Source organism: Carcharodon carcharias, chromosome 17 (genome assembly GCF_017639515.1).
Source record: "Carcharodon carcharias isolate sCarCar2 chromosome 17, sCarCar2.pri, whole genome shotgun sequence".
In the NCBI taxonomy this organism is placed as follows: Eukaryota; Metazoa; Chordata; class Chondrichthyes; order Lamniformes; family Lamnidae; genus Carcharodon; species Carcharodon carcharias.
In genome coordinates, this window is record NC_054483.1 from 117,947,760 (window position 1) to 117,969,640 (window position 21,881).

Sequence of the window (21,881 nt, forward strand, 5' to 3'; positions counted from 1 at the left end):
TTTACCATATTTGGGCAGTACATTCCAGATCCTAGCAAAGTGCTTCATTGAAAAAATTTTTACTCATGTCACTCTTGCTTCTTTTGCCGATCATTTTAACCTGGTATCCTCTGATCTTGACTCTCCTGCCAATGGAAACAGTATTTCCCTATCCACTCTGTCCAGTTCCCTCAACATTTTGAACAAATCTCTTTTTAATCTTCTCCATGGAGAACAACCCCAGCTTCTCCAATCTACTCTTATAATTGAAGTTCCTCATCCCTAGACCCATTCTCATGAATCTTTTCTGCATCCTTTCTAATGACTTCACATCCTTTCTAACGTGCAGTTCCCAGAACTGGACACATATTTCAGTTGAGGCCGATCCAGTGTTTTGGAAAGGTTCTTCATAACATTTTTGTTTTTGAACTCTAATTAGAAAGCTCAAAATCCCATTATCTTTATTAACAGCTTTCTCAATCAGACCCGTCATCTTCAGTGATCTGTGCATTTATAGCCCCTGGTCCCTTTGCCTCTGCACCCCCTTCAGAATTGTCCGTGATACATTGCTTCTCCTACCTCTTCCTATCAAGGTGAATCACTTCACATTTCTCTGCAATAAGTTTAATGTGCCATGTGTCCACCCATTCCGCCAGACTGGGTCTATCTCCCCTTGAAGTTTGTCACAATTCTCCTCAAAGTTCACAATACTGCCAAGTTTTGTGTCATTTTCATGTTTTGAAATTGTACCATGTATAGCCAAGTCTAGGTCGTGAAATTTTTTTAATCCCTTCACAGGATTTGGGTGTCACTGGCTATGCCAGCATTTATTGCCCCTGAGAAAGTAATGGTGAACTGCTGCAGTCCATGTGGTGTAGGTATACCTACAGTGCTGTTAGGAAGGAATGGTAATATATTTCCATGTCAAGATGGTGTATAGCTTGGAGGGGAACTTGCAGGTGGCGGTGTTCCCATGCATTGGTTGCCCTTGTTCTTCAAGGTGGCATATGTTGCGGGTTTAGAAGGTGCTGTTGAAAGAGCCTTGGTGAGTTGCTGCAGTGCATCTTGTAGATGATGCCACTGTGGAGGGAGTGGATGTTGAAGCTGGTGGATGGGATGCCAATTAAGTAGGCTGCTTTGTCCTGGATGGTGTCGAGCTTCTTGAGTGTTGTTGGAGCTGTACTCATCCAGGCAAGTGGAGAGTATTCCATCACACCCCTGACTTGTGCCTTGTAGACGGTGGACAGGCTTTCGGGTGTCAGAAGGTGAGTTACTCTGCAGAGTTCCCAGCCTCTGACCTGCTTTTGTATCCACAAAGTTTATATGGCTGGCCCAGTTCAGTTTCTGGTCAATGGTAACCTCCAGGATGTTGATAATGGGGGATTCACTGATGGCAATGCTGTTGAATGCCAAATCAAGATATTTGGATTCTCTCTTATTGAAAGTTGGATATTGCCTGGCACTTGTGTAGTGCAAAAGTTACTTGCTACTCATCAGCCCAAGCCTGAATGTTGTCCAGGTCTTGCTGCATATGGCACAGCCTGTTTCAGTATCTGAGGAGTCACAACTGGTGCTGAACATTGTGCAATCATCAGCAAACATTTCCACTTCTGACCTAATGATTGAGGGAAGGTTATTGATGATGAAGCAGTGAAGATGGTTGGGCCTAGGAGACTACCCTGAAGAATTCCTGCAGAGATGTCCTGGGACTGAAATGATTGACCTCCAACAACCACAACCATGTTCCTTTTGTGCTAAGTATGACTCCACCAGTGGAGTTTTCCCCCTGATTCCCATTGACCCCAGTTTTGCTAGAGATACTTAATGCCACACTCGGTTAGATGCTGCCTTGATGTCAAGTGCAGTCACTCCCACCTCAGCTCTTTTTCCATGTTTGGACCAAGGTTGTAATGAAGTCAGGAGCTGAATGACCCAGGTGGAATCCAAACTGAGTATCAATAAGCGGGTTATTGCTAATTAAGTGCCGCTTGATAGCACTGTCAATAGTCCCTTCCATCACTTTGCTGATGATCGAGAGTAGGCTAATGGGGTGGTACTTGACTGGGTTGGATTTGTCCTGCTTCTTGTGTACAGGACGTACCTAGGAAATTTTTCATATTGCTGGTGGATGCCAGAGTTGTAGCTGGACTGGGGTGCAGTTAGTTCTAGAGCACAAGCCTTCTGTATTATTGTCAGAATGTTGTCAGGGCCCATAGCTGTTGCAGTATCCAATGCCTTCAATCGTTTCTTGATATCACATGGAATGAATCAAATTGGCTGAAGACTGAGATCTGTGATGCTGAGGACTGCTGGCTGAAAATTGTTGCAATGCTTCAGCCTTGCCTTTTGCACTGATGTGCTGGGCTCCCCCATCATTGAGGATGGGTGTATTTATGGAGCCACCTCCTCCGATGAGTTGTTTAATTGCCCACCACGACTGGAAATGACAGGACTGCAGAGCTTGGATCTGATCCATTGGTTGTGAGATTGCTTAGCATCGTCTATCACATGCTGCTTCATTGTTTGGCATACAAGTATTGCTGTGGTATAGATTTACCTTGTTTTTATGTATGCCTGGTCCTTTTCCTGACCTGTCCTCCTGCACTCGTCATTCAACCAGGCTTGATTCCCCAGTTTGATGGTAATGGTCGTGTGGGGGATATGCCAAGCCGTGAGGTTACAGTTTGTGGTTGTATGCTTTAAGTGCAGTCAGCCTGCCTAATATCCATCCCCAACCCCCCTCCACCTTTTTTTTGAAGTCAATTTTTAGTCCATCCTATGTCTCAACTGCCTCCTCTTTCACAATGTCTTGGGCAGCATCTTCTCCCTTAGTAAAGAGTGATGCAAAGTACTAAGTACTCATTTAGTACCTCAGCCATATCCTCTCCCGCTGTACGTAATTCCCATTTTTGTTCCCTCATTCCCCTTATAGCTTTTCACTATTTATGCACCTATAGAGGACTTCTGGATTATTTTATGTTTCTTCCAGTCTGTTCTCACACTCTTCTTCCACCAGACTGTGTCTATCTCTCCTTGAAGTTTGTCACAATTCTCCTCAAAGTTCACAACACTGCCAAGTTTTGTGTCATTTTCATGTTTGATAGAACAACCAGTGGACTTGAAAGGAGGTTAGATCCTTTGAACAGTTTTTCTTTTCCTCTAGGTAAATAATATAACGATTGTGGCTAAAATTTAAACAGAATTTTGCAACCACAATTTCTAGTTGATGTGAAGTTGAAAAATCAATGCTTTGGTCCATTTGTAGTAACATTATTTTGTCATCAAACGACTTGTTGGCATTTGTCAATTTTTTTTACTGGAATTTCTGAACAACTGGCACAGAGCTGAATTTGAAAATCGGCAAATAAATAGTAGCCAGTAACATCTAGTTTATATTTTTTTTTAATACAGGTTACATTTTTAAGATCTAGAATTATCATTGCTTCCTTTCTGAGAAAATTTCCACCATATCAATAGCATTACTTCCCCCACTGAAGGTGGACGGAGATAATGTTTTTGCTCTACATTGGAGAGACCAAACGCAGACTGGGTGACCACTTTGCAGAACACCTTCAGTCTGTCCGCAAGCATGACCCAGACCTCCCTGTCGCTTGCCATTTCAACACTTCACCCTGCTCTCATGCCCACATGTCCGTCCTTGGCTTGCTGCACTGTTCCAGTAAAGCTCAACGCAAACTGGAGGAACAGTACCTCATCTTCCGACTAGGTACTTTACAGCCTTCCGGACTGAATATTGAGTTCAACAACTTTAGATCATGAACCCTCTCCTCCGTTCCCAACCCCTTTCCGATTCCCCCTTTTTTTCCCCAATAATTTATATAGATTTTTCTTCTTCCATCTATTTCCATTATTTTTAAATGTATTTCCATCCATTGTTTTATCTCTACCTTTTAGCCTTTTTTGATTCCTTCCCCCCACCCCACCCCCACTGGGCCAACTGTACCTTGCTTGTCCTGCTTTCTACCCTTAATTAGCACATTCCTTTAGATAATATCACCACCTTCAACACCCCTTTGTCCTTTTGTCTGTGACATCTTTTGGTTATCTCCACCTACACTGGCCCTCTACCTAGCTCTTCTTGTCCCAATCACCGCACCCACCCCCCCCCCCCACCTTAAACCAGCTTATATTTCACCCCTTCTCTATTTTTAATTAGTTCTGTTGAAGAGTCACGCAGACTTGAAATGTCAACTGTGCTGCTCTCCACCGATGCTGCCAGACCTGAGTTTTTCCAGATATTTTTATTTTTGTTTTTGTAATGTTTTTGCTCCTGTTTGTAAACAATATATTTCAAAAGCTAATGGATGGATTTCAACAAAGCTTCAAAACTTGAATAAGATATGGCCCAAGGACGAGCTGATTAGTTTTTGGTGAAGATGTGGATCTAGGTCCTGGAATCTTTTTTAAAGAACCCTTTAACATTGGGAGATAGAGTGAATTGACTTTTTTTTAATAAATGTTGTGGATTGCCTCAGCTGTTGTGGTGCTATTTGCCTGAGCTGTTAGAAGGTTTCAGTGCAGGTTGTTGAATGTGGATTGGCCTGAAGCCGCCTCAGTGAGATGGAAGCTCAATAAAAACATTTCTTTTTTTCAGCTTTGTAGTTACAGAACATCAACCAGGTAGAGAAATGCCTCAAGAAAGAGCTGCGAAATTGTAATAACATTGAGTTAACACAGCATGGCGGAGGTATGCAGTCTTCTAAGTGCCCTCTTCACTTAATTTATTCTTTCATGGGATGTACACATCACTGGCAAGGCCAGCATTTGTTGCCCACTCCTAATTGCCCTTGAACTGAGTGGCTTGCTAGGATTTTAGGGAGCAGTTAAGAGTCAACCACATTGTTGTGGCCCTGGAGTCACATGTAGGCCAGACCAAGTAAGGATAGGAGATTTCCTTCCCTAAAGGACATTATTGAACCCGATGGGTTTTTACAATAATTGATGATAGCTTCGCAGTCACCATTCCTGACACTAGTTTTCAATTCTAGAATTAGTTCAGAATTGTCAATTATCCGAATTAGTCATGTTTCCTAAAGCAGTGACTACCCTTCAAAAGCACTTCATTAGCTGTAAAGCACTTTAGGATGCCCTGAGGTCGTGAAAAACGCTATATAATTTCAAGTCTTTTTGTAAGAATGTTTTGTTTTTTAAATTCATATATGCATTATCCTGTGTTAATTGTAATTTTATGTATTTTGCTAATTGATTCAGGTAAAACCATTCAGTCCAATTGCATTTTTTTTTAATCACAGATTATCTGATGGACAACACCATTGAATCCACCTATAAAAGTTAAGGGTGAAAAAGAGAACCATGTCTATGTTCTACCTAGTTTCCAACCAAAGGTATTTTAAGTGATTAGTGAAAGCCTACTGCGGAAGCTGTTTGTAGCTTTATGATGGAATTCTAAAGTTTAGATCATAAGTTTAAACAAGCTTCTTTAGGAATGCTGTATGTGTTCCACCCTTCTTTCTTCAAATTGTCAACTTGGACTGAGCTACGTTCCACAAGTTCTTTTTGTGTCTTACACAGAGAATGACACAACAAGGATATGAACTTGGACAGGAATTGTCAGTACAGTTTGATTGTGAAGTGCATCATCATGATACTAACTTCAGCCAAGGGTTTATGCATGTATTATCCATAAGGCACCTATTTCTTTCCCCTCCAAGTTAGGGAGACAAGCTAGTTATTCTTTTCTCTTTACTGCCCTGGCAAAGGTCATCTGATCGTCTAACTCTATACAGACCAGGAGTTGAGATCTCTTTTATTCTATATGGTGCATCAGCACAACAGGCATTTACATGAAATAACTGCACATACAGTCCTTCAACCATTGTTGGAGGTTAGCATTCTTTCCTCTTTTTCAGTACTTGCATTGAAGGGTGTGTCATCTTTTGGACTAGTTGATAATCTGTGGTAGCACCTTTCTGTTCTTGTAGGAAGATATTTATTAAATTGATGTTGCACTAGTAAAAGAGCAACAAATTCCACTCGTGTCTTGGCTCAAGATTTCTCCTTCAAACACCTAAAATAGTTTTGCCCTTTGTTTCATGACTCTCTTTGAAGCATTTTTGGTGAAGCATTGCTACTGCATTTGTCAAATAATGATGACCACTTCAAAAACTTCATTGCTTGAAGTATTTTGAGATCAACATAAATACTTTATAAATACAAGTTGTTGTTATAGTTCAGATTGGTTGGTTCCTCTTGTAAGATTCTGTCATCATAATCTTTCCATTAAGATAGATATTTGTGCAGTTATAAGGAAAGAAGCATTTCTATTTCATTTGGACATCGTAGGGTGTTTTACAAGTAATTGAGTACTTTTTTTGTCGCCCTGGTCACTGTTGTTAATGTAGAAAACCCGGCGGCCAATCTGTGCATAACAAGTTTCCACAAAGAGCAACAATGATCAGATAGTATGTGTGTTTTGAGATGTTAATTTGAGGAATTAATATTGATCACACTGACTTCCCTGATATTATTTAGGATTTTTTATGTCCTGCTGAGATAACAAACACAGCCCTGGTCTGATGGCATCTCCAACAGCGCTTAGTACAGCATTTGTTTTTGTGTGCCCAAATCTCTGGAGTTGGACTTAAACCTACAACCATCTGACTCGGGGTGCAAGTGCTAACAACTGAGCCAAAGGCTGACACTCAATCTGGGACTGTTGTAAAGGAATAATGGAAATCATGGGTAGCTAAAATAATTGTCTTAGTTCTATTTATATTCTATTGCAGGCATGACCAAATCACGGCTCACGAGCTGCATGTGGATCTTTGACACAGTGTGGTACGTGGAAAAATATTGGCTGAACACTTTCTTTTGTGTCTCAATTCAGTACAATCGTGTTATGAAACACAAACTTGCCTGCTTGTCAGAATAGAGGTCAGGAACTCCAAGTCCCAACTGTTATCGGTCTTCCTACTCGTGTACAGGTGGGGGTGGGCTGCACATGTGCATTTCGACAACTTTTTGTCCTTCAGGCCTTGGACAGGCCATGTGTGCCTGAGTATAGGGATAAAAGAAGGACACAAAAACCCAGGACAGGTGGCCGGGTGCGGAATGCCATAGTCAAGAATTGTCCCAGAGAGAGGGACCAAGAAGAGGTCCCAAGAAGTGTCACAGAGGAAGGGACAAGGGAGGGAAACAGGTCCCAGTTGAGTTAAGAAAAGGAGAAACAGTTTGCAATTAAAGCGCTGTGGGGAGCAGACTTTAAGTGAAGTGGGCTCCGGAGAAGCCCTGTTAATCAAAGAGGACTAAGGAGAAGCCCTAAGAAGGCAGCTGAAAGTTGATGATGCCATGCTATGGGCCGTTGGGCAAAGGTACCCCTTTGGATCAGTAGTGTTCTGCTTAGAACGGCCAAAGAGCTGAAATTGTGCTTGTAATTTGATGCCTGAGTGTACTTAGGAATCCAGGAAGAGGAATCTCAGAAGGCAAGATTGAAACCCTGTGATGTGTGCCATTGTTGAAGCTGTCTGAGTTGAAATGACCCTTGGACAAAATTCCAAGGTAGGATCTTCGAAGGTGAAGATTGGAAACCCTCGTGATACGCTCAGGATACAAGTTGTGTTTATAGTTCAAAAACATTAGTTGCATTTCAATGGCTTTAGATTTAAGTGTTAACCTTGTGTAAACTTTGTGAATGAAAATGTGACATCAAATTGTAAGAAACAAAAGTATGAAGATGAAAAGAAATCTTTAAGCAGGGAAGGCGGGAAACCTATGCTCTTTATCTGCAATGTATCACTCACTCACTACAAAGCCAGTAACTTGAAACGCCACTACAAAACGAATCACAATCTGTTTGTCTGTGTATCTTCATAAATCAGAATTACAGAAAAATATACTAACCATGTTAAAATCATCCCTAAATAGTTAGCAGACACTACTTTCAAGTAAGGAAGCTGCCACAACAACCAAATCTAGTTTTGTTATGCCATGGAATATTGCTTGTGTTAAACTTCCATATTCTGATGGAGAATTTGTTAAGAATATTACTGAAGTCGTTGCAGTTGTAGACTCAAATAACACACAACTACAGCGACTAATAACACACATTCAAATTTCACGCCACACTACAGAGAGGCATATCTCCCAGATCAGTACTGATGTTGCAAATAAGATACAAAACAATCTGAAGAATTATCTAGCACCCAGCTTAGCTCTTGATGAATCCACAGACATACAAGACAGCCCACAACTGGAAATATTTGTTATTGTATAATTGTGAAAGAAGAAACATTGGACTTGGTGGCACTGAAAGAAACAGCTCATGGGGTTGACATAAAAATGCACTTGTCGGAGCGTTTACAAATGCCAATGTGCCACAGGATAAACTTGTCAGTGTTGCAACAGATGGTGCATCTGTAATGATGGGGAAAAATGTAGGCCAAATTGCATTTTTGTAAAGTGATCCTAAATTTCTGGAGTTTCTCCCTATTCATTGCATCATTCATTGTGAACATCTAGCAGCCAGGTACTTCCAAGTACAAAAAACGTTATGAAAATGGTTCTTGAAATTGTTAGTTTCATCTGCTCAAATGGGAAGACTCCAAAATTTTATTGAAGAGCTGGGCCTTGTAGCTAAGCCTGATGATGTCTCTTTCTACTGCATTGTGAGGTGTTGCCAACCAGTAATGACTGGAATAAAAACAAAAAAACTGCGGATGCTGGAAATCCAAAACAAAAATGAAAACAGAATTACCTGGAAAAACTCAGCAGGTCTGGTAGCATCGGCGGAGAAGAAAAGAGTTGACGTTTCGAGTCCTCATGACCCTTCGACAGAACTTGAGTTCGAGTCCAAGAAAGAGTTGAAATATAAGCTGGTTTAAGGTGTGTGTGTGGGGCGTGGAGAGAGAGAGAGGTGGAGTGGGGGTGTGGTTGTAGGGACAAACAAGCAGTGATAGGAGCAGATCATCAAAAGATGTCAACAACAATAATACAAAAGAACACATAGCTGTTAAAGTTAAAGTTGGTGATATTATCTAAACGAATGTGCTAATTAAGAATGGATGGTAGGGCACTCAAGGTATAGCTCTAGTGGGGGTGGGGAGAGCATAAAAGATGTAAAAAAAATAAAAATAAATAAATATTTTTTTTTTCCTTTTATAATGGAAATAGGTGGGAAAAGGAAAATCTATATAATTTATTGGAAAAAAAGAAAAGGAAGGGGGAAACAGAAAGGGGGTGGGGATGGGGGAGGGAGCTCACGACCTAAAGTTGTTGAATTCAGTATTCAGTCCGGATGGCTGTAAAGTGCCTAGTCGGAAGATGAGGTGTTGTTCCTCCAGTTTGCGTTGGGCTTCACTGGAACAATGCAGCAAGCCAAGGACAGACATGTGGGCAAGAGAGCAGGGTGGCGTGTTAAAATGGCAAGCGACAGGGAGGTTTGGGTCATTCTTGCGGACAGACCGCAGGTGTTCTGCAAAGCGGTCGCCCAGTTTACGTTTGGTCTCTCCAATGTAGAGGAGACCACATTGGGAGCAACGAATGCAGTAGACTAAGTTGGGGGAAATGCAAGTGAAATGCTGCTTCACTTGAAAGGAGTGTTTGGGTCCTTGGACGGTGAGGAGAGAGGAAGTGAAGGGGCAGGTATTGCATCTTTTGCGTGGGCATGGGGTGGTGCCATAGGAGGGGGTTGAGGAGTAGGGGGTGATGGAGGAGTGGACCATGACTGGAATAGCTTGGTGAAACTGTTGGAGCTGATCTTTTTTTCCCTTTTAGAAGAGCAGTGACACTATCCACAGCTGGAAGATGGTGAATGGATGCAGGATCTGTTGTTTCATACTGATGTTATGAAACATCTACAAACTCTCAACTTGGCACTCCCAAGGGAAGGATAAGATTATTTCTGACCTTAGATGGTTTTCAGCTTCCAGAATAAAGTAAAGCTTTTGGCAAGAAACTTCAACCACTTCCCCATCTCAAAAGGAGGGTAAACACATTCCCTGACACTGAAGTAAAAGATCACAAAGTCGAAGCATACAGAGATAAATTACAAGGGCTGCTTGCTAATTTTCAAGTTGTTTCTGATGACTTGCAGAAGTTGAGGTCCTGCTTTGCCTTTCTTGTAAACCCATTCATGGTTAATGTGGGCAACGATGGTTGTCTGATTCTTAAACCTCTGGTTACAGAAACATCTGCTTTAGAAGTGGAACTGTTGGACTTCCACAGGGACCAGGGTCTAAAGGCGATGCATAAATCACAATCTACAATAGAGTTCTGGAAGCAAGTGCCAGAAACAAAATCTCCTCAACTCTGTGTGACTCATTTCAATTTTTGGCACAATATACTGCTGTGATCAATGTGTACCGTAATTAAGTTTGTAAAGTTGAAACATCATGCAGACCTTACAAATCAACACCTGACTGAGCTCCTTCATACAGCTTTGACAACATATCAGCTGGATTTTCAAAGACTTATGGCCAGAATGAAGACCCACAAGACCTCTACTAGCAGTAATTAGCCTGTGTAAAGTTTGTTCGTGTCTTATGGCTCTCAGATATCTGAAGATTATCGTATGCGGTTCTTTGGTTCAATAAGTTTGGTCATCCCTGTCCTATTGTATCATAAGTATCAATATGACCATATAACCAGATTGGTCCTTTTTTTTTAATTCCAAAGTCACACTGATCTACATGATCTCCAGGTTCTGTGTGGGTCTGTTGCTGAGGAAAACCTGACTTGGGAGAATAATGTAATCAAAAATCCACCCTTAAACTTGTGTCAGCAGTTTCTCAGGATGTACTTTGAAGTCTGAAATAAGTAACATCAACTTAATTTTTACTTTGATGCAAAATGTCCATTTTTGTGTTCATACAACAGACTTGAATCTACTCTGGCTGATGTACTTCTGTGATCTAACAGCAATCAATTCAGCAATTTAACTGTTACATAGTATAATCTACCTATATTTTTTTTAATTGATTTTGATCTATATTAAGTTAATCTTTTGCATGGCAGTTTAGGGGGAGGCGATGGCGTAGTGGAATTGTTGCTGGACTAATAACCCAGAGACCTAGGGTGATGCTCTGGGGACCTGAGTTTAAATCCCACCATGGCAGATGAATTCAATAAAATCTGGAATTAAAAGTCTAGTGATGATCATGTTGTAAAAATCCATCTGTCCTTACCTGGTCTGGCCTACATGTGACACCAGACCCACAGCAATGTGGTTGACTTTTAAAAGCCCTCTGAACAAGGACAATTAGGGATGGGCAGTAACGATGCCCACATCCCGTAAATGAATTTTTAAAAAGTTTGTACTAAGATTTTGTTGTATCGAGTCCTCTCTGAGCGATTAGGCAACACTTGTGTCAGAAACTAGACTATTTTGTGAAATAGGAAGGGAAGCGGGTGGAAATAAATATGTAAACAGAATAAAGAAAAATAATGGCATAGGGTCTGTGTTCATTTTAGATTGCTTTGGATGACAGCAAATGAAATCCAGATGTTCTGGGGAGCTGATAAGATCTTGGCAAAAGCCTTGGAAAAGAAAATGTATTTTGGGCAGTGAAAATCTACAATTTGATGAATCCTGTAGTATTGATTACTGTTAGCTTGGGGAGGTATTCTTTATAAATGTTCTCTAAAAGCTATTGTTAGTGATTTCACAACTTTTCAATCAGTTATAAATGTTAACTTTAAAATTTGTTTTCATGTATTTGAGTTTGAACATACTCTACAAAACAGCAACAACAACTTGAATTAATGCTTTTAATGTAGAAAATGATCCCAAGTCGCTTTAGAGGTGTGATCTGACAACAATGAATGCTGAGCCAAGGAAGGAGATTTTAGGATGAAGTGAGTATTAAGTCCTTTAAGGAGGAGATTAATGATAAGTTGGAAGAAGTTAGCTAAAGAATTGCTGAGAGATGAAGGAATTTGGATAGGGAATTCAAATGAATGGGGCCCAGTTGTTGAAGGCCCAGCACCGGTGGTCGTGCTAAAGTAGGGAGCGTTGCAGGAGAGGGGTGTGGTGGGTTGCAACAATGAAGGAAGTTAGATTTATGAAGGGGTGAGGCTGTGTGGGGATTGAAACAGAATTTTAAATTGGTGGCACTGCTGGGTACAGCAACAATGTAAATCAACAAGCACAGCTATGACAGGTGAGTGAGACTTGCTGCAGGGTAGAATAGAGTTTTGAATGAATGGTTTATTGAACATGGAAGGTTGGCCAGCAAGGCATTGGTATAATCGAGTGTGGAGATGACAACAAGTGAATCTAGATTTCACTGGGTGGGCTGAGGTGGGGATGGATGTGGGTGATGTTATGAGGGTGGAAGCAGGCAGTTTTTGTGACTAAGAATATATAGAATCTGAAGCTCAGCTTGGGGTGACGAGCATGTCAAAATTGTAAATTCTACTTTAGCCTGAGGCAATGGCTAAGGAGAGAGGTGGTATTGGTGATAAGGGTGTGAATGTTGTCGCGGTGTCCAAAAGACTATGGCTTCACTCATTCCCAACTGTCAGAAAAACGGGTTTATTCGAGACTGGACAAGTAGCATAACGCATACAAAGTGGAGCAATTGTGAATCCCGAATCCCAGAAAGATAGAGATAAAAACAAAAAAACTGTGGATGCTGGAAATCCAAAACAAAAACAGAATTACTTGGAAAAACTCAGCTGGTCTGGCAGCATCGGCGGAGAAGAAAAGAGTTGACGTTTTGAGTCCTCATGACCCTTCGACAGAACTTGAGTGAGTCCAAGAAAGGGGTGAAGTATAAGCTGGTTTAAGGTGTGGGGGGGTGGGATTTGGGTGGGGGAAGAGAGAGAGAGAAGTGGAGGGGGTTGGTGTGGTTGTAGGGGCAAACAAGCAGTGATAGAAGCAGATCATCAAAACATGTCACAAACAACAGAACAAAAGAAAACATAGGTGTTAAAGTTGGTGATATTATCTAAACGAATGTGCTAATTAAGAATGGCTGGTAGGGCACTCATGGTATAGCTCTAGTGGGGGTGGGGGGAGTATAAAAGATTCAAAAATATTTAAAAATAATGAAAATAGGTGGGAAAAGAAAAATCTATATAATTTATTGGAAAAAAACAAAAGGAAGGGGGAAACAGAAAGGGGGTGGGGATGGAGAAGGGAGCTCAAGACCTAAAGTTGTTGAATTCAATATTCAGTCCGGATGGCTGTAAAATGCCTAGTCGGAAGATGAGGTGTTGTTCCTCCAGTTTGCGTTGGGCTTCATTGGAACAATGCAGCAAGCCAAGGACAGACATGTGGGCAAGAGAGCAGGGTGGAGTGTTAAAATGGCACTGGGCGACCGCTTTGCAGAACACCTGCGGTCTGTCCGCAAGAATGACCCAAACCTCCCTGTCGCTTGCCATTTTAACACTCCACCCTGCTCTCTTGCCCACATGTCTGTCCTTGGCTTGCTGCATTGTTCCAGTGAAGCCCAATGCAAACTGGAGGAACAACACCTCATCTTCCGACTAGGCACGTTACAGCCATCCGGACTGAATATTGAATTCAACAACTTTAGGTCTTGAGCTCCCTTCTCCATCCCCACCCCCTTTCTGTTTCCCCCTTCCTTTTGTTTTTTCCAATAAATTATATAGATTTTTCTTTTCCCACCTATTTCCATTATTTTTAAATATTTTTGAATCTTTTATGCTCCCCCTACCCCCACTAGAGCTATACCTTGAGTGCCCTACCATCCATTCTTAATTAGCACATTCGTTTAGATAATATCACCAACTTTAACACCTGTGTTCTTTTGTTGTGTTGTTTGTGACATGTTTTGATGATCTGCTTCTATCGCTGCTTGTTTGTCCCTACAACCACACCAACCCCCTCCACTTCTCTCTCTCTCTCCCCACCCCACACACACACACACACACACACACACACCTTAAACCAGCTTATATTTCACCCCTTTCTTGGACTCACTCAAGTTCTGTCGAAGGGTCATGAGGACTCGAAACGTCAACTCTTTTCTTCTCCGCCGATGCTGCCAGACCAGCTGAGTTTTTCCAGGTAATTCTGTTTTTGTCCCAGAAAGATAGAGTTGAGTGTTGTAGTGTACTTATGAAAGCTGGCCCCATGTTTGTGGATGATTTTGCCAAGGAACAGCATAAGAGAGCCAAGGATAGCTCTTTGGGAGATGATAATTTAGGCCTGGGAAGCGAATCCATTGGTAGAGATATTGGCAGTGATCAGATAGATAAAAGTGGAACCAAGTAAGAAACTGGAAGAATGCTAGTCCCTGAAGAATCATACTGTTAGCCATAAGAACAACAAAAAGGAAAATACTTCAAATGCAACCTTTTTATTAACCAAAATTACTCTCAGTCACTTGACAATGATACTTGACCGGATAGAGGTTGGATAGACTTGGGTTATTTTCGTTATAGCAGAGAAGACTAAGGGGCGACCTGATCGAGGTGTACAAGATTGAGGGGCATGGACAGGGTGGATAGAGAGCAGCTGTTCCCCTTAGTTGAAGGGTCAGTCACAAGGGGACATAAGTTCAAGGTGAGGGGCAGGAGATTTAGGGGGGATGTGAGGAAAAACTTTTTTACCCAGAGGGTGGTGACGGTCTGGAATGCACTGCCTGGGAGGATAGTGGAGGCAAGTTGTCTCACATCCTTTAAAAAGTACCTAGATGAACACTTGGCACATCATAACATTCAAGGCTCTGGGCCAAGTGCTGGTAAATGGGATTAGGTAGGTAGGTAAGGTGTTTCTCACATGTCGGTGCAGACTTGATGGGGCAAAGGGCTTCTTCTGCACTGTGTGATTCTCTGATTCTGCTCAAGGATAATTTAAAGTCCATGATAATGCACATGGGTCCTTTAATCTTGTCCTTTTAATAACTGAGAACTTAAAATCTTTTGCAAACTTCTTTTTCTTTATGAAATGACCTGAAGCACAATTGTAAAAGTGTCTTGCTTCCTGGAAAAAAATATTTTCTTTTTTGTTGATTACCCAGTATTAGGTGGTCCACCAGAAGATGCCAACTTTTGAAGGCCATTGTTGCATCAACTAGTCCACAAATCAGTGGCAATCACTAAATATCACGGATTATCAGTTTAATGCATGCTAACGTATTCTGCATCTTTCCTGTAGGATTGCTCTTGTTCCAGGGCTAGTGGCTTCCAGAACACTTAAAAGTCAAATCTTCTCCAACAGAAATGAGGAGTTCCTGGTGGAAACTGACTTCTTGGCTGTTCAGCATGGGCTAACTTCCTGAATATTACCCTGATATTGTTCAGTGCTGCAAATCTAATATTCATATGTCACATCAATAGCTGAAACCATTATACATCATATCGGGAAGATTTCTGTATTGCAGCTTTGCTGGTTACTATTTTGAGGGAAGCTCACGGTATCTGTGGTGTGATGCCATTGGCTGGACCAGAGCCCCAGTTGTCTTTAAAGTAATGACATTTTTTAACCTTTGAAAGATAATGGTACTTTGTAAATTCTGGACAGACATCAGGAATGGGTTCTATTGCAGCTACATGTCAGAAGCAAACTAATGAACAAGTTGCCAGTTATCAGAAATGGTCATATTAAATGCCTTTGTGAGAAGGATTTGTTTGACCTTCAGATGTGTTTATTTCAAAGAGAGAGACTTGTACTGTGGTAGCCAGCCTGCTGTCCACAGATTCCTTCTTCACACTGTTCCCTGGGAGGTGGCCTAAAGGAATTTTACAGTTATATAATCCTTCATTAAAGACTTGTCACAATCTATTACAAGTTGCAATGATTTGGACATTTTATTATTTTGCTGAGCAGTTCATGTATTATGTATGGCTCTTATTAGATTTGTATTCAATTGCTAGATTTTCTGTCCTCCATAAGTACATCTACTGTATTAGTTTTAGCCTGAATGTAACTTTCTGCATATGGAAACTATCTTTGTGGCATTAGCGCAAGCTAGAATTGTTGGAAGAAATCCAAATTTAGTGCACTATCGCATCCTTTTAAATTGGGCATTAAACCAATGTGATTATCAGTTTCCCAGTTTGTGCAGTAGGAGGTAACCAAAGCATCTGTTTATTTTTTTTGTCAGATTTTTAATTCCCCTTAGCCCTAGTAACATGCACCACCACCCCCCTTCCCTTCCCCCTCTTCCCCCCCCCCAAAATCCAGGCCATAAAGGTTAACAAAATACCCATATCTATTATATGTACGGAGTGTTCCTTCAAGCAATAACAAGAAAAAAAGACAGCCCAGAGGTTCACTTTTTCTCTAGTTTTAGTTGCCCTATCTGCCACAAAAGATGAATGGTCTCAACTTGTTCTTGTACTTGTATGAAAATGCTCAAATTTTGGCAAATCTCCCAGATGGCGAAACAACATTCTACAGTAGGAGTTTAGAGAGTGTTGCAGTATACACTATGTCAGCACGTTATCTTGCGAACCTGAGCAGCTTTGCTTATTCCCAGTAGGTAAGTCTAAACACCAGACTTCACACCATGCTACAGAATGAATTGTTGGGCATTTTGCCAAGTAGTAATGTCAATATCAAGCTACCTCCATGCTACAAAGTTAGTAATGCCTCAGTGGTAATGGGTCAGTATCTCTGTATTTTCAGTCCTAACATACATATATCATGACGCATATAAAATAGTTATACTATTATGTGAGTTACTACATTGTAGCTTGAGTTTATGAGCAGAAGGCCAGCAGTGTATGTAAAGTGTTTCTGCTCCACTTACCTTTGGTTTCTGATTTAATAAGTCACAAGTGGGAAGCTGAAGGGTTCCTTGATTGTATATTCCTGGAAGTGGTCACCACAGATGCAAAGTGAGTTAGTGAGGAATTCAAATGGCTGACTGCTCACAAGAGGAGATGGAACTGTGCAGGAATCCACTGAGAGTATGAATTGACAAACTAATATTAAGCATTAATTATCTGGAACTAAGATAGCAATTTGGAGGAGAGTAGCTATAAGCAAGCTCCTGTCGCAAATGGTTGTCAAAGAGGGGAATAGTGAAATGCAGCAATGCAATGGTGAAAGTAGGCTTTACAATCCAGTGCTTTTTATTGCCACATCAATAACTGAAATGGTGTGTCATTTTCCAGGTGCCAAGTGCAAAAGAGTTTGAAGCGGGCAATGGAACAGCCAGAAGTGTGGTTTATGCTGGAACTCATGGCAGAGAAAATAGAAATGTGGGAGGGAAAATAGAAATGCAGTCCTGCAAAGGGAGTTTCAGGCACTATAAGATAGATTTATTGGTAGTAAATTTCGGAGTACTTGTGGTGATTCAGCAGTAATTAAATGCATAACAGAATATAAGAAGAATATATTTGGCAGGACAGAAGGAAAAAAGTTCACATTCATGGAACATTGGGAAAGTTCTGGAATGGGAATGGCCTGTGCAGGATGCAAGGGGTTTAGGAAAGGAAAAGACAAAACAGGAAAGTCGTAAAGGTTAATGAAGGAAAGAGAGCTGTGTTGCCAAAAACATGACTCTGGTCATGTATCTGTTTGTTTTTGAGCTTGACAGTTAAGTGTTAGTGGACAATTCAACTGGCACCATTTCAGCTGTGGTATAAATTTCATCACGTTTCCACTTCTCTTCAGCTCTGAAGAAGGATCATACGAACTCGAAACATTTCAAGTCAGTGACCTTGCATCAAAAAATCAATTGTAAACATTAACTCTGTTTCTCTCTCCACAGATGCTGCTAAACCTGCTGAGTTTTTCCAGCATTTTCTGTTTATGTTTCAGATTTCCAGCATCTGCAGTATTTTGTTTTTACCATTTCAGCTGTGTCCGATACTGACCTCAGCCCAACGCACACATTTCTAGTGAAGATCCCAAATATTAATTTGGAGTGTGCGTGTGTTGCTGGTGTCTCCATCACCCGCTTCTTCTCAGCCTGGTGCAGGGATGTGGAGATGAATTATGTCTTCTATCATTACACTATCTGAGATTGGCTTCCTGAGAATTGATAATTGAAACTAGGGTTTCCATGATTTGTGTGGCTGTACTGTCTTTATCAACTGAGCCATCAAGAACTCGTATACTCCATGGCAGAATTTCTCAGACGTTTTCAGGAGAAGGAAATGTGAATTAATCTGCTGACTTAGCTAAACAGTAGAGCCATGTATAAATTTTTAAAAAGGTTTTTTCTTTCCCACTATCCCCTCTCCATCACCCGCTGCTTATGTTCACTCCCTTGCAACTTTCTACCTTTCTTTTTTACTCCTCTTTCCACTTTTCCTGTCTCCTGCACCTCCAATCTCTATCCTCTTCTTCTCTACTCTTTTACCACTCCTCTCTGCTCTCATTCTCCTTCCTTGTAAAGGGAAATTATTTAACAATTCTGGTTTCAAGTTGAAGTTTAATTTAAGAGTGAGGTAGTGGTATTGAAAAGAAAAATATTGTAGATATTCAATCTGGATTTTTAAAAAATGCTGGAAGTACTCAGTTCTGGCTGCATCTGTGGCGAGAGAAACAGAGTTAACTTTTATAGTTGATTTTCTGATGCAAGAGCATCAACTTGAAACGGTAACTCTGTTTCGCTCTCCACAGATGCTGCTCGACCTGAGTATTTCCAGCATTATCTGTTCTTAGTGGTAGTCCACAAAGGTTGTCCAATGTGTCATTTCCCATGATTACACCTTCTTCAACCAGTTTTTAAAAACTTTATTTTGTATTTGTTCAGCAATGTCTTAAGCTGCATATTACAAAGGAGCCAAGATTAAATTGTATATCACCCTTTTTAACTTTATCTAACTAAAACTGCTTTTTTAATACCTAAGTTGAACTGTTCTTTGCATAAAATATGATAGAACAGTTGAGTTAGAAAATGCACAGTGGAAATCTTAATATCCATTTTGTAGTCAATCCTCCAAAGTGAAGTTGTTCATAACTTTTGACAAGTCATGAATCAAGCCAGCACTCTGAATCAGGTCTGTATTACAAATTTGTGAAAATAACAGACAGGAAAAGATCAAGTGCTGTATGGAGTCTGTCCCACACAGTTCTGATGCCTGAAGCATTGTGATTTAGATGCCTCTTGCCTATCGAGCGGACTGTTAGTGGCACAAAAACAGATCAAATATCTAAGGCAATTCCCCTCACTGACCACCCCAATGCTGGAAAAATTCTCTCCATCTCGTTTTGACAATCCATTAGTGTACAAGAGAACACTAATTGTATTTAATACTAGCTTGTATTAAACCTACTTTTTGTAAGAAGTGATCACCATCCATCTCAGAACTGGTCCAGCTATATTTTAAAGGTATACATGAACTGGTAACTTGTTCCATAGGTCTACCATTCTTTCTCCATCTAACCTAGCCTCCTGCTTTTTATGTAACTTGGTAACATCTGGTTTTTTCCAATCTCTTAAATTATTCCAATTCATCAAAAGAACACAAACTAGCCCTATTAACTATTTTATATATGTATCTTGTCAAACTGCCCCAAAATTTACACATCTGTAAAGTGAATAGGCCTAGCTGTTTAAGCTTATCTGAATGACTATGGCTGTTATAAGATGGAAATCATTCTTTTGGCCTGTGTACCTATTGCAAAACCTTTCTGTCACTGACTGTATGCGATAACCAAAACTGGATGCAATATTCTAAATTTGGTCTAACCGTGGTTTTCTACAAGAACAAATGGTGTCCTTGCTTTATATTGAACAGTCCTGTTAATACAAATAATGCCCATTTCCTTTGGCTACAGCCTCTTGGCACTGGTCATGACCTTTTTAAAGAATTGTGAACTGTTCCATGTAAATTGCTAGTATGCATGGCGTTGGTCCTGACCAAATGTGTAACATTTTACCAATCTAGGCTAAATACCATTTGCTAGTATTTAGCCCATTCTTTCATGGAAATTACTTGCAGAAATTTAAATTCCACAGTCCCAAAACTCCCCCCAGACACTTGTCACACCATGAGCCAACTGGTCTCACTGAACTCCGTCTTTCATACTCGGGTCTCCAAGATTTTGGATTAGGTACATAGGCCAAAAGAATGATTTCCATCTTAGAACAGCCATAGTTTCCAATCTCCACTTTCCAAAAACTCACTTTGGAATTTTCTCCCAAGCTGACGCTTTTTCTCAGATGCCTTCCGCAAGAGTCCACCTCCAGGGTTTTGAACTCTCCTGGATCGCCACATGTATTCAAGCTTCCTTCCACACACTCTCTCTCACTGATTCAGCTGTGCCAACAGAACACCACTGCTTCATATGCTCATTATAAAAAGTTACAGACCTTTGCCTGTCCCCTTAGATCTTCCAGATTCTCACTCGCCTTTTGCTCTAAATATCCCTTTCTCCCTTGAAGTTTGGAGCCTTCCTTTCTGCTCCTTACTTTCACTTCCACAGAACAAGACCCTTTCCAAACTCCTTTCTTTGACCAGACTGCCCTCTTGGGATCTTTCCTGATCCACTTCCCTGGATTTTGGGACTTTTGTCTTTAGTTTCTGAACCTGCTTATGCAGTGCTTTCTCCTCTGACCACCTTCTCCTGGCAGCTGGCTTCAACTTTAGTTTAGGACTTGCTATCTGTCCCTCTGCTGTCCAGCCACTCTGGAATCCTGGCTTCAATTGAACTGAAACTGCTTTTCTAGTTTTCTCTCTCCTGTGGGTCCCTTGCTCTGAACCCCTGTTCCTAGGCAACAGCACTGTTTTTTTTTTAAACCTTGTGTTTGTTTTAACTTCCTTTCAAGAGTCATAAAATCTTCGTTAAAATTCAGGCATTTTTTAAAGTGAAAATAAAACTCAACTTCCCTTTTTTCTTAACATGCAAATACAAATTAAACTTAAGTTAAGATTAAAAGATTAAACTTAAAGATATAGCTTACTCCTAACACACCCAAATACAAATATAACTTATTTCAACTACCTCTCTATTTCCTAACAATCCACATACTTCACTATGTACCTGTGTCATGATATTTTTAAAAAGCATTAACAATTCTGCAAAATACAAACTTACTTTTGCCTGTTCAGTTTTCTAATATCTCCAATAGCTTCCCTGAATATGTGGCTTTTTCTCTGGCCTAAAACCTTCCTTCTGCTTCATTCCCATAAAGTCTTCACCTTTTTATCCTGCACTTGTCTAAGTGATTATTGATTTTTGTCCCGAACTATAGTTTCCACAAGTTCCCCTATCACTGAAGTCAAACTGACTGGTCTGTAGTTGCCGACTTTATCCTTGCACCCCTTTTTGAGCAAGAGTGTAACATTTGCATTTCTCCAGTCGTCAAGCACTACTTCTGTGTCTAAAGAAGGCTGTAAGATTATCACTAATACCTCTGCCATTTGCAGTGTCATTTCCCTCAGTACCCTTGGATGCATCTCATCCGGTCCTGGTACCTTATCTACTTTAAGTAAAGTTGGCCTTTCTAACACCTCCTCCATCTCGATTATAAATTCTTCTAGTGTACCAATTAAAATTCTAAAGAGGGTGCAGGAGCAGACGGACCTTGGTGTATATGTGCATGAATCATAGAAGGTGGCGGAACAGGTTGAGATAGTGGATAATAAAGCATATGACATCGGAGGCTTTATTAATAGAGGCATAGAGTATAAAAACAGGGAAGTTATGCTAAACTTGTTTTGATCACTGGTTTGGCCTCAACTGGAGTATTGCGGCCAGTTCTGGGCACTATACTTTAGGAAAGAAGTGAAGGCATTAAAGAGAGAGAGAGTGAGTGCAGAAAAGAGTCATGAAAATGGTCCCAAGGATGAGGAACTTCAGTTATATATTTAAACTGGAGAAGTTGGGACTGTTCTCTTTGGAGAAGAGAAGATTTAGTAAAAGTATTCAAAATCATGTGGTCACTAGACAGAATAGAGAGGGAAAAACTGTTCCGTTGGTGGAAGGAATGAGAACAGAAGGACACAGATTTTAGGTAATTGGTAAAAGAAGCAATGGTGACATGAGGAAGAAC

At 40.7% G+C, this 21,881-nt stretch overlaps 1 protein-coding gene across 8 annotated transcripts in view; it reads left to right on the forward strand.

Annotated features, from left to right (window-relative positions):
- add3a (adducin 3 (gamma) a) overlaps window positions 1–21,881 on the forward strand; it is a 318,245-nt gene that overhangs the window by 105,223 nt on the left and 191,141 nt on the right. The window contains exon 3 of one of the 8 annotated variants that reach the window (XM_041210396.1): window positions 5,253–5,345. The exons of 6 other annotated variants lie outside the window; for them this stretch is intronic. The gene's annotated coding sequence lies outside the window, so the exon portion shown is untranslated. Of the gene's footprint in view, window positions 1–5,252; window positions 5,346–11,791; window positions 11,812–21,881 lie in introns of those variants that run through there. One more of the 8 variants, XM_041210395.1, reaches the window with a different exon arrangement.